General features: G+C 46.9%; 1 protein-coding gene across 26 annotated transcripts in view; it reads left to right on the top strand.

Moving 5' to 3' along the window:
* Nucleotides 1-14,581, top strand: part of RIN2 (Ras and Rab interactor 2) — a 251,143-nt gene that overhangs the window by 39,228 nt on the left and 197,334 nt on the right. For all 26 annotated transcript variants that reach the window (XR_014832907.1, XM_085004574.1, XM_085004578.1 and 23 more), the window contains exon 2: nt 9,387-9,507. The gene's annotated coding sequence lies outside the window, so the exon portion shown is untranslated. The remainder of the gene's footprint in view (nt 1-9,386; nt 9,508-14,581) is intronic.

Genomic DNA, 14,581 nt, shown 5'->3' on the forward strand with positions numbered 1-14,581 from the left:
TTAACCCACTGAGTGAGGCCAGAGGTCAAAACCTCACCCTCATGGATACTAGGTGGGTTCGTTAACACTGAGCCACAACGGGAACTGCCCCCAAGTCCCTTTTCAACAGCAGAAGTCTGCCTTTGTAGAATGGAGTAAGAGGAGGACATTCAGATATATAATATGCTGTAGATTAGGTGAGCACTGAGAGAAGCTTCATAGTGCCATGTTTCACGAAGGCTTAAGCAAGAGCAGAGTTCATCCTGGATTGGACAACATCGAGAGAGAGAGAACAGCGCAATCTTACATGCTATGAAAATATACATAAACTACTACCTAAGTGCAGGGAGTCTTCACAGGGCTGAGAGACACGTGATACATGGGAACCCAGAATAGACCAAGGGGTTAATGATAGCGGCAATGGTGCCGAATCGGGGCTTTGCCGCCGAGCAGCTCATGGTGCTAAGCCGGTCCCTTTGCCTTGTCCCACTACCACTGATTCATCAGTGCTGGGCTGGCTAACAGGAGTCATGGAGAGAGAACTTGGTATAGTACCTGGCATAGCATCATTTCTTCATATGGTCCGGCAGGTACCTGCTGTATGTGGAGATGGAACTGAAAGGCAAGGCTGTATTGTAGTAGGAGGGGGCAGCAGACTTTAGTTTTAGGCTAAGCATCGTGTGTGTGTGCACGTGCGTGTGCATGCACATGTGTTCAGAATACAGTAAGTATGCCAAAGAGCAGGGGACATCCAGGTGGGGTTAGTGACCAGTGAAGATTTGAGGGTTATTCCACAGAGAAATGCTTGCTGTCCAGTAGAAATACAATGTGAGCCACATGTCATTTTAGATTTTCTAGTAGTTACATTTAAAGATGTTAGAAGAAATAAGTAACATTTTTTTAATTTAAAAAAATTAAAAATTTTTCTTATAGTAGACTTAAAAGGTTGTGTCAGTTTCTGCCATGCAGCGTAGTGACCCAGTCATACATATATATATATACGTTCTTTTTCTTATACTAGTTCTATCACATTGTATCCCAAGAGACTGGATATATTTCCCTGTGCTGCATAGTAGGACCTCATTTCTTTTTTTCTTTTTTTTTTTTTTTTGTTATTTCTTTGGGGCCGCTCCCACGGCATACGGAGGTTCCCAGGCTAGGGGTCTCATCGGAGCTGTAGCCACCGGCCTACGCCAGAGCCACAGCAATGCGGGATCCGAGCCGCGTCTGCAACCTACACCACAGTTCACGGCAACGCCGGATCGTTAACCCATTGAGCAAGGGCAGGGATCGAACCCTCAACCTCATGGTTTCTAGTCGGATACGTTAACCACCGCGCCACGACGGGAACTCCTCATTTCTTATCTATTCTAAATGTCATAGTTTGTCTCTACTAACCCTGATCTCTGCATCCATCCAGTCCCCCCCTCCCTGCCCCTTTTGGCAACCACAAGTCTGTTCTTGTTTTTGAGTCTGTTTCTGTTTCATAACTAGGTTCATTTGTGCCATATTTTATTTTTATTTTTTAGGGCTGCACCTGTGACATATGGGCATTTCCAGGCTAGGGGTTGAATTGGAGCTGCAGCTGCCAGCTTACACCACAACCACAGCAACACTGGATTCTTAACCCACTGAGCAAGGCCAGGGATCAAACCCTCATCCTCATGAATACTAGTCGGGTTTGCAACCCAGTGAGCCACAATGGGAACTCCCCATTTGTGTCATATTTTAGATTCCACATTTAAATGATATCATGGTATTTGCCTTTCTCTCTCTGACTTAATTCACTTAGTATGACGATCTCTAGTTGCATCCATGTTGCTGCACATTCTCTAGCACCATACACAAAAATAAACTCAAAGTGGTTAAAGACCTAAATGGAAGACCAAATACTATAAAACCCCTAGAGGAAAACATAGGCAGAACGCTCTTTGACATAAATCACAGCAACATCATGTTTGATCCATCTCCTACAATAATGACAATAAAAACAAAAATAAACCAATCAGACCTAATTAAACTCAAGAACTCTTGCACAACAAAGGAAACCATTAAAAAGGGAATAGTAGCATTAATTTTAATATATTTTATTTAATTCAATATTGCCAAAGTATTCAACATGTCAGGGTAAAAAATTGTTAATGAGGTATTTTACCTTTTTTTTTTTTTTTTTTTTGCTTTTTAGGGGCTGCATCCATGGCATATGGAGGTTCCAGGCTAGGGATCCAGTTGGAGCTGAAGCCGCCAGCCTATGCCAGAGCCACAGCAACCCCAGATCCGAGCCTTGTCTGTGACCTATACCACGGCTCACGGCAACGCTGGATCCTTAACCAGGGATCAAACCCTCAACCTCGTGGTTGCTAGTCGGATTTGTTTCCTCTGAGCCACAAGGGAACTCCTATTTTACTTTTTTTTTGTAGTAGGTCTTCAAAACCTGGTGTGTGTTTTCTGCACATCTCAATGTGGATGCCCCCTATTCCAAGTGATGAGGAACCACGGGGCTGGTTTCTGCTGTAGGGGGCAGCCCAGCCATGGAGGGTCTTACTCTGATAACAGCAGCACCTTTTCCTTTGTAGCCCCCTCTTTCTCCCCTCTCCCCTAGATGGCAATGCCTTCTTCCATTAAAGAAAGGAAGAGGAAGGAAGAATTGTCAGGAAAAAGAGAGGGAGAAAAAAATACTCCAGGGCACCATCTTTCACAGCTGGCTTAATCCTCACTAACAAAAAGTCTTTGGGCAAAAAAATTGGGGACTGACACACTGGAACATACTTTAACCCTTTTCAATGGTATTCACATAGAGACTCTAGAAATCTTGTGACAGAGAAACCTGTTTTACCCCTTGTAACTGCACTTTCCCCAGTTTATCAGGGTTATGGAACCGTGTTTTCCTTTAATACTTAACTCATGTCTGTTGTCAGCTTACTGTCTTCAACCTGCCTTTAAAAAAAAAAAAAGTTTCAAGTAGTATTTTTTTTCTTTTTTCTTTTTAAATTAAAGAAAATTTACACTGTTATGTTAGTTTCAGGCATACAGCAAAGTGATCCAATTGTATACATACACATACATATTCTTTTGCAGATTCTTTACCATTATAGGTTATCATAAGATACTGAATATAGTTCCTTATGCTATACAGTAAATCCTTATTGCTTATCTATTTTATATGTAGTTGTTTGTGCACATTAATCCTAAACGTCTAATTTATCCCTCTCCCCACCCTTTCCCCTTTAGTAACCATAAGTTTGTTTTCTATGAGTCTGTTTCTATTTTGTAAATAAGTTCATTTGTATCATTTTTAAGATTCCACATATGAGTGATGTCATATTGTGTTTGTCTTGCTCTTTCTGACGTACTTCAGTTGGTAGGATAATCTGGCAGTCCATCCATGTTGCTGCAAATGGCATTCATTCTTTTTAATGGCTGAGTAATATTCCATTGTGTATATGTATATATATGTGTGTGTGTGTATAACAACTTCTGTCATAGAGCAAGAGGACGTCCTGTACAACATTGCTTTTATCCTGAGGGTCTTAGTTTAAAATCTTTAAGGGCTTTTAAGCTTCTGATGAGAATAATGAGTCCGTATTTTCCACAGTGCATTGCATCTAATAGGTGCTTAATCAGTACCCATTTAATCAATGAATAGTTTTGATCAAGACCCCCTTTTATAAATTTAGCTTTTCTCCAAAAACGAAGCAAAAAGTTAAGATAGTTTAAAATTGTCAAGGTTGAAAACACTTTAATATTCCTTAGAGCAAATCCATTTGGCTTAGGAAAGCAATGTAATTTTGAAATGAATTTGCATTTCCCTTAGAAACACAGCAGTAACCAATGGAAAACAGACACTCTTTGCTGGGGAAATGCTTCTCGTATCCACAGACTGTGAGACCAGCACAGCAAGGTTGGGTCAGCTTCCCAGGCCATTCCACCTGTTCTCCATGACTCAAAGGGAAGTCTCAGAAAGTCTGCTCCTCTTTTTAACATACAGCTATATTTTTCTTATATAAAGACACAATTTTTATACTACTGATGTTTTGTTTTATTTTATTTTATTTATTATCATGATTTTGCTTTTTAGGGCCACATCCCCAGCATATGGGGGTTCCCAGGCTAGGGGCTGAATCTGCGCTACAGCGGCCAAGCCTACGCCGCAGCCATAGCAACTCAGGATCTGAGCCGCATCTGAAACCTACACCACAGCTCACAGAAACGCCGGATCTGTAACCCACTGAGCAAGGCGAGGGATCAAACCCACATCCTCATGGATCCTTGTAGGGTTCGTTAACTGCTGAGCCACAAAGGAAACTCCATGCTGGTGTTATAAGTTTCTGTGTATAAGATTTTATAACATCATAAATGCCCACTGTTAGCTTGGTTAAAATCTATTCTGTGGATTGGTCAGGGTTTGGCTGGTTGTATTTTTCAAAATCAAAACCCCTTTGGGGAGTTCTCTTGTGGCACAGTGGGTTAAGGATCTGGCATTGCCACTCTAGCAGCTTGGGTCACTGCTAATGGCTTGGGTTCAATCCCTGGCCCAGGAACTTCCACATGCTGGGAGGGTGGCCAAAAAATCCTCACTAAAACTCTTTGGAAGTTAACTAATAGCTTTTTACTTGGTGGGTTTTTTTCCCCTTGGATGCTCAAAAACCTGCCTTCAACACTTAGAGGTGCCACTGCAGCAACATTAGTGGAAATTGGGTGCTGGCCGCAACATCTAATACTCTGTTTTGCCCATGTGTTCAGAGCACCAGCTACCTAAAACTATAGTCTAATGTTAGAAGCACAGTGACTACTGAAATACTGCTGGTGGCAACAACCCGCTTTCCTGAAAGGCCAGATAGGTTTAGCAACCTCCCTGGTGTATTTTGTTACATCCAAGTTGGAAATAGATGCCCGAATGCTCAACCTCAGGCAGCAGGTATTAGTGCAGATGCCTACTTCATGCTCCATACTGTGTAATGCCCAGCGGATTACGGGCAAAGGAAAAAGACCCGCATCCCTGAGCAACACCCGTTGAAACAATGTACTTAAGCTGTAAAAGCTCTGCAGTTGGGAGTCCACAGTGTAATCCTTTCAAATAGATGAAATGCTGAATAACATTGACGTGAAATCATGGGCAGTGGGCAAAGCATAACGTACCCAGGCTTCTGGGCACACTGAGGGCATGAACATAGGCATTTGGCTTTTCCTATCTTGTTGAATGAAAGATTCACAGCATAATAAAGATTTTCAAAATAGGTATCTCTGAAGTATGGATGTATTCTCAGGGCTTCACGTATCTCTTCGGGAATTTTCAGAGTGTGTTTTTATTTTAAAGATAATAGTTAATAATTCATCTAACTGTACTCTGCGGTCATCTCAGGCAATGTTTATGAAACTGTGGCTGTAACTCCCCTAGTAGACTCGTTAATGGGTGAAGTTGGGCATTGATTTCAATCGAGTGAATGGAAAATAGCAGGATGTAAGAGTCAGGTATTGTTTTGAAAAATGTTTGTTTCTGTTTTGTATGTATGTGGGAAGGGGGCCTGGGTCCTGATGGGAACTGGGTTTATTACTGTGGGCAGATGTCCAAAGAGCTTGAAAGCCGTTAATCACAGGTCACTGGTTCTCAAGCCTCACTGCACTTTAGAGTCACCCAATGGGATTTGAAAATTAAGGCTGCATGGGTCCCACCCCCAGAAATTCTGCTGGAATGGATTTGAGGTGTGGGGCTTGCTTAAAACTTCTCAACGATGTCGCTGGGGGTGTGAACCCATGAAAAGTTGAGCCTTGTAGCCAAGTCTTGCCGGGTAACTTCAGTCCTGCCTCTGGTTTGTGTTTCTTTGGTTTGCCTGGAGGGCCAAGTTGTCCTGCAGATTGGAATTGGAATTGTCAGAGGGTTTGAGGAGGAAGCAGGCGGGTTGAGGCCATAGATAATGCTTTGCCCTAGGGAAAGGCAGGTGCAGTCCAGTGGGGCGAATGGATGAAAGTTCCCAGTGGATCCTGTGGAGACAACGTGAAGAGAGAATGCAGAGGGTGGAAGAGAGGAATCATGTCAATTGTGTGAGCAATTCCACTGGCCCTTCCCCTCAGAGTTGGCACAGTAGGGGGCGCCAGAGTCTGCAGTCTGTGAGTAGATGCCTCTCCTTCCGGAGAGCCTCCCTAGCAATTTACCTTTAAGGGTGACTCCTGGCTGATTTTCTTGCATTAGCCCTTCCCCTCCCAGAAGATGCAACTCCACTCTATTCCTATGACAAGGGATGGATGGGTTTAGCAAAACAACATCATCCCTTACATTACATTTAATCTGGTTACTTCTAGTCATATTGGTTTACATTCTTGTTCTTACAGACTTTATAATTGCGGCTTGTTGTGTAATGATACAAGATAATGAGAACAGGGTATTTACACCGTTATTTTATTTGTCCGTATTTATTTATTTATTTATTGTTGTCTTTTTGCCTTTTCTAGGGTCACTCCCATGGCACATGGAGGTTCCCAGGCTAGGGGTCTAATCAGAGCTGTAGCCACTGGCCTACACCAGAGTCACAGCAACGCAGGATCCAAGCTGTGTCTGCGACCTACACCACAGCTCACGGCAATGCTGGATCCTCAACCCATTGAGCAAGGCCAGGGATCGAACCCGCAACGTCATGGTTCCTAGTCAGATTCGTTAACCACTGAGCCATGACGGGAACTCCTGTCCATACTTATTTAATCATAATGTAAACAATGTGATGGAGGAAGCAGTAGAATTTTTGTCCCTTCCTTTGCTCACTGGCCCCCTTTGCTCTGTGCAACTGTGCTGCCCATCCTGGAGACAGTGGGCAGTAAATCAACCCAACCTCTCATCTATCTGTTAGCAACTCTCAAAAGACACTGTGAAGGGATGTAAATGGGACAGAAACTTCTTGGGATGATTTTTCAGTAGCCCTCTCTGCAATATGAAATAGGCGTTCAGAGGAAAATCTGAGTTCGGAAGGAAAGCGGGATTTAAATTACAACCCCCCCCCTCCAAAAAGGTGAGGACAATGATGGCGATAACTGCCATTGGTGGAGGTGGCCGTTAACGCTTATTGAGCATTTGCTATGTCACCTGCCATAGGCCAATGCTCTCCATGCTCCTTCTACATGGTCCTTTGAACAACCCTTTGAGGCAGGTGCTGTTACAAACACCCCCCTTTACAGATGGAATCCAAGGAGGTAACAAGTAACTTGGCTGAGAGATTCAACTGGGATGCAAGGCTGACGCTGTTGCCTCCAGGCTTGAGAGCTGGATCTTCTCAAGTACATGGAGAGGGGAGGCTATCTATTCCAGGCCAGAGATGGGGTTCAAGGGAGTAAAGGAGGGGTGTGTGTGACCTCCCGTTGGGGAGGGTACCAGGGGAGGTGCTGGCCAGGAGGTCAGGGTCTAGTTATGCAGTGCGATGGAGCCATGAGACTATGAAATGTTAATGAAGGAGGTAAAAAAAGGATGAGACCGGAGTTCCCATCGTGGCACAGTGGTTAACGTATCCGACTAGGAACTATGAGGTTGCGGGTTCAATCCCTGGCTTTGCTCAGCGGGTTAAGGATCTGGCATTGCTGTGAGCTGTGGTGTAGGTTGCTGACGAGGCTCAGATCCCGAGTTGCTGTGGCTGGGGTGTAGGCTGGCGGCTACACCTCCGATTAGACCCCTAGCCTGGGAACTTCCATATGCCCTGGGAGCGGCCCTAGAAATGGCAAAAAGACAAAAAAAAAAAAAAAAAAAAGGATGAGACCATCTTTTTATACTGATGTGGGGACTGTACATAAGACATCCTGAGAATGGAACAAGCAAAGTGCAGGATGACACACAAACATTTATTTAGAAAAGAAATGCGCATGAAAGAGAGGAAGAGAGAGAGAGATTGAGATTGGATGCTTGAATGCACAGAAATTGTTCTGGAAAAATATCCTCCCAAGTTCTGAGAGTGTCCACCTCTGCCAAGATTGTAGACTTCAGGCATGAGTGGTGATGGCCAAAGGAAACTTGAGCTTTGATCTAATATTTGTGCTTTGTTTTCTGTTTGTTTGTAAGCAGGATGACTGCAGGCAGGTACGTAGGTAATTCTGAAAAGGTTAGGGTGTTGATACAAAAAAAAAAAAAAGAAAGAAATAGGAGAATCATTTGGGTTTCATATTCAAATTAGTTCCATCTCCAAATCCTAGGCTTGTAGATTGCAGAACTCTAAATCGATGGAGCTGGTTTTGATAGGGATGCAGTAGGCACAGGTGGCTGTAGAAGTCCCAATGAAGGATCATAGATAGAGAGGGAAACCTAGGGATGTTGGGAGATCACTGTAAATTACTAAATCGCTCAAAAAGCCACCAAAACAAGGCAGGCTTGCTGGATTAGTGGAAGTGTGAGAATTGCCTCAGGTCCTGGGTGGGGGATGGGATGAGCCCTCCATTCAGATTCAGACCAGGGGCCAGAGTTTGAGGACCGCCCTTTTGCTGATTTGAATACACACTTTACCGGATGCTAAGGAGGAGCTACTACTTGAAGAATGAGGAGGTCTTTTCCAACCCCCACACCCCTTGGATAATAAAACTGTAGCCCATTGGATCCGATCCTGGGGGCGGATCTTCTATGTCTGCCAGCTTGCATCTCTCCCAAGCGTCCTATCCTCATAAATCTCTTTCTTGCCTATCACTTTGTCTCTCGCTGAATTCCTTCTGCGCAGAGACTTGAACCTGAACCTCAGGGAGGCCAGACACTGAGTGAGTGATTCTAATTTAAAACTATGGGTTCAAGTCCCAATCTGGGATTAGGCTGGGTTCAAGTCCTAGCGTGTGGGTTCAAGTCCCAGTCTGTGTTGTGCCTAGGTTCAGGCCATTAGTGCTGTCCGTTTCAGTTTGATGCAGAGTAAAGGAACAAACTGCCACTTAATTGGAAGAGAAGACAGCATCCTTGCTGATTTGTTCCTTTTTTAAAAACGAAAGACTATTTGGAGTTCTGGAAATCTGAGTGTTGGGATGGAGAGAACATTCTGGTAAAGCAGGTGCCTTCTGAGTTTACCCAGCTCAGAGGTGGGATTAAGGGATCAGAATAAGAGCAAAAGGCCCTTCATGGTACTGCCTGCCCTCTGCATCCGCGGATTCAGTTTTGCAAAATTTCCATCTGCGGACAATTGAATCTGTGGATTCGAGACCGCCAATATGGAGGGTCAGCTATATTCATGTACTACAAACACCCTTTCAATAAAGGGCTTGGGCATCGTGGCTTTGGTACCTGTGGGTCCTGGAATCACCCCCCCACACACACCCCTCCCCATGGATGCTGAGATGCCGATATCTCCACTCCCAGCGCTTCCTCCCAGACAGGGGAAGGGCAAGTCCCTGGGTGGTTTTCGTGGTGTTTTAAAAATGCATACAAAACGCTAAGCCGCCAGCTCTGTGTGTTGTAGATGGAGACGAGACAGCCAGACTTCTGAGCTTCCTCAGGGGAAGATAACTGTGCAACCCTTCGGGATGCTGCGAAAGTTGGAGCTGGACTGAGGGGGAGACAGAGAGATGCTGGCGTGAAGGGTAAGTGAGAACTAAAGCCGGGTGCTCGGCAGCCGGGTTCTTTCACGTCTGAGTTCCTCGGTGTGCAAGCTGTGTGTGCTCTGGATGTACTGCTGTGCACGTGAACTCTGTCAGCCAGGGCTCTGGAGCATGCTTACCTGTTTCCAGGTTTCTGAGGGATTCTGTTACAGTGCAGTGGCAGTGGGGCCAAGCCAGGATCAGGATGCCTCAGGAGCCCCAGAGCGTAAACCATTACTGCACACATTTATGGACTATGGTTCAGGCCTGGCACTTCGATGGGTTATGTCATTTAATTCTCATCTTAGAGACGGGACGCCAGGGAGCCCTAAGAACCTGGCTGATCACTGAGAGGAAGGTCATAATGCGTCCCATCCCAACGTAAAAGCCTTTTCTCTCTTCTCCAACATTCCCCGCTTGCCTTTCTTCTGTTCCCAACGTTCCATCTATTTTTTTCTTAAAAAAAAAAAATTGTTTTGTTTGTTTTGCTTTTTAGGGCCACACCTGCAGCATATGGAGGTTCCCTGAGTCATGGCCACAGCAATGCCAGATCCAAGCGACACCTGTGACCTACACCACAGCTCATGGCAATGCCGGATCTTTAAACCACTGAGCGAGGCCAGGGATCGAACCTGCAACCTCATGGTTCCTAGTCAGATTCGTTTCTGCTGAGCCGCAATGGGAACTCCTCTTCTAAAAATTTTTTAAATTTGATTTATTAATTTTTACAATATTTTTTTATTAAGGAATAGTTGGTGTAAAGTGTTGTGCCAATTTCTGCTGTATGGCAAAGTGACCCAGTCATACATATATATGGTTTTTTTCTCATACTATCTTCCAAAATGTTCTGGTTTTTTTCATGGAATCACAAGTCTCTGTGTGAAAGGGAAGGAGCACCAAGGGGATGTCTGCATAGGTCACTGTGGCGGATCATTGACCTAAATGGCATCACAGTGTCCTGGCTCTTCCAGAACCTTGCCCTGTCCTCTCAACCTGGGACGTCTGCTTTCCCTCCTCTTGCATCGGGCGGGACTCAGGGATGGGGACTGCCTTTGCAGAGAAGGTGGCAGAGGTGACACTGAGTGACCTCAAAGCAGAGATCAGCGAAGCAGATGAAGCTCCCTGCTGGCCCTCCTGCTCCGGGCCCTCCTGCCTGTGAGACCAGCTACCATGTGGTAAGGCAGCCCAGGCCCCCAGGAAGCCCCCCTTACTCCTGCCCCCCAAGGCACCACTGACATATAAGGGAGACTTGGTGAGAGGGGTGGCGGCTGCAGCCCCCCCAGCCTTGAAGCTGCTCCACTGGTGCCAGTGGAGTGCTGCCCGGACAGTGAACCGTTCCCTCTGAGTCCTGCCCCTTCCGCAGATGCAGGAGAGGATAAACACTGTCACTGATTTGAATGATCTTATTTAAACCCCCTGTGATGCCCTTTAAGGTGGATGTTGTTACACAAATTATAGGTTAGAGAATGGAAGTCAAGTCAGATGAAGTGACTCACCCAAGGCCATGTGATGATGAACTGGGATTTGAACCCAGGGCTCTCTGACACCAATCTTGTGAGATCCAGCTGTGCCCCAGTGCCTGTTCCTCCGGGACCAGGAGCTGGGGCCTTTGCTGCCCTGCAGACATAACTGCTCTCAGAGACGCAGGCCCATTGGGAGTAGGAGGACGAGAGAGCACAACTTTGGAGAACTAACTTTACGTGGTTTGTTGTGACTCAGTTTCCCTAACTAGAATCCTAGTTAAACCCTCCTGGTCCCGCCTTGAACATTCAGTTCCCAAGGGAAGCTGCCTGCCTTCCCCCCAGGAGCTGAGATCACGTGGTATCTGCTCACGTTACAGGAGATTCCTATCATGTAAAATAATAACCACGTTTCTAGGTCACCCGCAGAGTGACTTCAGGCTCTGGGAGCCCAGGGCCTCATTCTTTAGCACAGGCTCTAACCTCTGATAGACAATGAATAAATGCAAGTTAAAAAAATACCAAAGAGCTGAAAGTGTGGATTTTCTTGAGAAGGATGGTGGTAGGGTAAGGACGTGCAAAATTCCAGGTAGAGATACTGAAATCTTGTCTAGCTAAAAGTTTGTCTTCTGAGGTCAAGTTTTCTTTGTCACTTTCTTTGTCTTTTCCTGTTAGATAAAACATCTTTGGGTTTGACTTTGATAAATAAAGAAATTCCAACAAAATGCAACAACAAACTAAACAATAACAGGAAGAGGAGACACTCTTTCTCAGTGAATAGTTATTCAAGTGGAAACTATTTTCTGATGTGCGACATTGGAGAATTGACTTTGGTATGCATGTGGAAATGTGGAAATGTGACGTGTAACGTCTGCACTCAGCCTTTTCAGGCTTCGATGGGTGGCTTTGTGTCTTTCAACTTGAATTTAGTTGTCACTGCAGCTGCTTGAGCACTGGGAACAGTTCTTCACTCCACTTGAGCCTGTGCTTTGTAGGTGTAGGACTCCAGTAATAATGGGGGGGGGGAGCAGCACGACCAGAATATGAGGAATTTTTTTAAAAAAGAAGTATAAATAAATGCATGCAAAATGTTAGGCAAGTTTGGAATTCCTGCTGTGGCTCAGTGGTGTCTTTGTAGTGCCAGGAGGCAGATTTGATCCCTGGCCAGGCACAGTGGCTGAAAGGATCTGGTGTGGCCACAGCTGTGGCATATGTCACAACTGTGGCTCACATCCGACCCCTGGCCCAGGAAAACTATATGTCGTGAGGTGGCCAAAAATGAAAAAAAAAAAATTAAGCAAGTTTAAATCTCTAATTGTCTTTTTTAGTGCCTGATCTATCAGTTAGCTGTTGCTGCCTAACAAACACACTCCCCCCTGCCCCCTGCAAGCTTAGTTAGTTCAAATAATAGCCATATATTTAGTGGATGATGCTGTGGGTTGGCAGTTTAGGCTGGGTCTAGCTGGGTTAGCTGGACTGACTGGCACATCTCCCATCAGCTGCCAGACTGGCCAGGAGCTGACTGGTGGGTGAAGCCTCAGCCAGGGTGACTCACCTTTGCTCTGCCCTCCTCCTCCAGCAGATGAATCAGGGCTCCAGGAGGGCACACGGGTATGGCTTCTTGAAGCTAGGGCGTGGGGATGACACAGGGCCACTTCTGCCACATTCTGTTGGCCAGAGCAAGTCACAGACCATTCTAGATCGGAGAGATGAGATGTAGACTCCAGGCCTTGGGGTAGGAGGTGCAAAGCCACCTTGCAAAGGACAGACACGCAGGAAGGGGATGAACTGTAGCCATCGCTCCAACCCACACACCCAGCAAGATGCAATACTGTGCTGAGGGTGTTGGCCACACTACAAGGGAGGCGGTGGAAAGGAAACCTTTGCGTGGTTTATAAATTATGAGCAAAACAGAACTGGATTGAGAGGGGAGAGGATGCCAGGAGAGGCTGAGATGGACACGGAAGAGAAGAGAAGAGCCCTGGGCGCCCCTCATTCTCCATCCGCTGTCTGGAAAGGCGGGGGGGGGGGCGGGGGAGATTGAGACAAGGGGGGGAAGATGGAGGCAGCGCATGGGGTGGGTAGTTGATAGTGAAAAGGCTTTCTTTTCCTTTGCTGCTCTTTTCTCTTCCTCTGTCAGCTGGGGGGTGGCAGATGGGTCACAGGTAAAGAGTAAGCAGCCACCTACCTGTCAGAGTCAGGAGAAGGGGCCTGCGCTGAACCCCGGAAACCTGGACAGCATCACTACTTCCGCCTGCTTCCTGCCACTGAAGGCTCAAGGGCACATGGCTCGTCTGATGGGTTTGTTTCGTGGAGGGGCAGGGGTACAGCGGCAGTGGGGGTGGGGGAAGGGTCAGCTGGTCTGTCTCCTGCATCCCTTTTTTCATGGAATTTCAGGAAGACTTCAGCTTCCACTGCCCGCCCCCACTTCCCCCACCCTTCTGACACCACCACATTCATTGTTACATTTTTTTTGTCACAGTGGCCCTGGAAGGGTGGGTCTCACTTTTCAAATGGGGAAACTGAGAGCTTAGAGGCTCAGGAACGTGCCTGCATCTCACAGGTGGGCAGTGGCCAAGGCGGGGTTTGGAGCCTGGCTGTGTTTTAGGTCTCACAGTGCAGGGCCCAGAACACCGCTGTGCCAGCGTGGCCTGCGAGTCACAGAAAGGGTTGCTCATCCAGGTGTCACCAGGGAAATGAGTGTCGTCCCTCCCCTTCCTCTGCACCACGCGGATGGAGGTCGAAAGTCCAAGATCGGGGTGTGTTAGGAGGGCGGCTCCCCTGGGATCCACCAGTCAGTAGCAGCTACCTGGGCAGACCCCCACCCTGCCCTGGGTGGTGGGAGTTGGGAAACTTCCATCCCACTCAGGTGGCCTCTCTCCTCCCCTGGCGGAGTCTTGAGCGCCTGAGGCCAGGTGTGAGCACCCCCAGGAGTGCTCTGGCTGGGTCTGGGCAAGCCTGGTTCTCTGCCTGCAGACCCACATCCTCCGGCTCCTGCTGAGCCCATTCGAGATGGTCCTTGCTCAGGGCACTTCCTCCCAGAGTGGCTCGCATGCCTCAGCCACGCACCCAGAGGAGAGAGACCCCACTGGCCTCTCCCCCTGGACACCCCTCCTGTCTCTGGTTCTCAGCCCGGAGCCCCCGGGAGCAGAATGTCCCTAAGCAAATCCTGGAAGGTGCACGTCGATGGCTCTGCTCAGTGTTGAGTTCAAGGTTAGTGCTGCCATCAGCTGGCTGAGAGTTTTAGTGCTATCCCGAAGGTGGAATTTCCTTTTCTCTTCATTGTCTCTTCTTCCTCCTTGTTTGCCTCGGTCCTCGGTCCTCCTCATTCCATTCTTAGCAGTAGGTGGATGCCTATTGGAAACGTGATGGTGATGAGAAGCAAGGCTTGCTTGAAGATAGTGGTGTTCAGAGTTCCCGTTGTGGCTCAGTGGATTACCCGACACAGTGTCCGCGAGGATGCAGGTTCCATCCCTGGCCTGGCTCAGTGGGTTAAGGTTCTGGCGTTGCAGCAAGCTGTGGTGTAGGTCCTACAGATCTGACATTGCTGTGGCTGCGGTGTAGGTCATGGATGTGGCTCGGATTGGAACTCTAGCCCTGGAACTTCCTTATGCCAC

Source organism: Sus scrofa, chromosome 17, assembly GCF_054392235.1.
Source record: "Sus scrofa isolate SSC_HxYL_T2T_F1_AM1 chromosome 17, Sscrofa_HxYL_maternal_Yorkshire_Landrace_v2.0, whole genome shotgun sequence".
In the NCBI taxonomy this organism is placed as follows: domain Eukaryota; kingdom Metazoa; phylum Chordata; class Mammalia; order Artiodactyla; family Suidae; genus Sus; species Sus scrofa.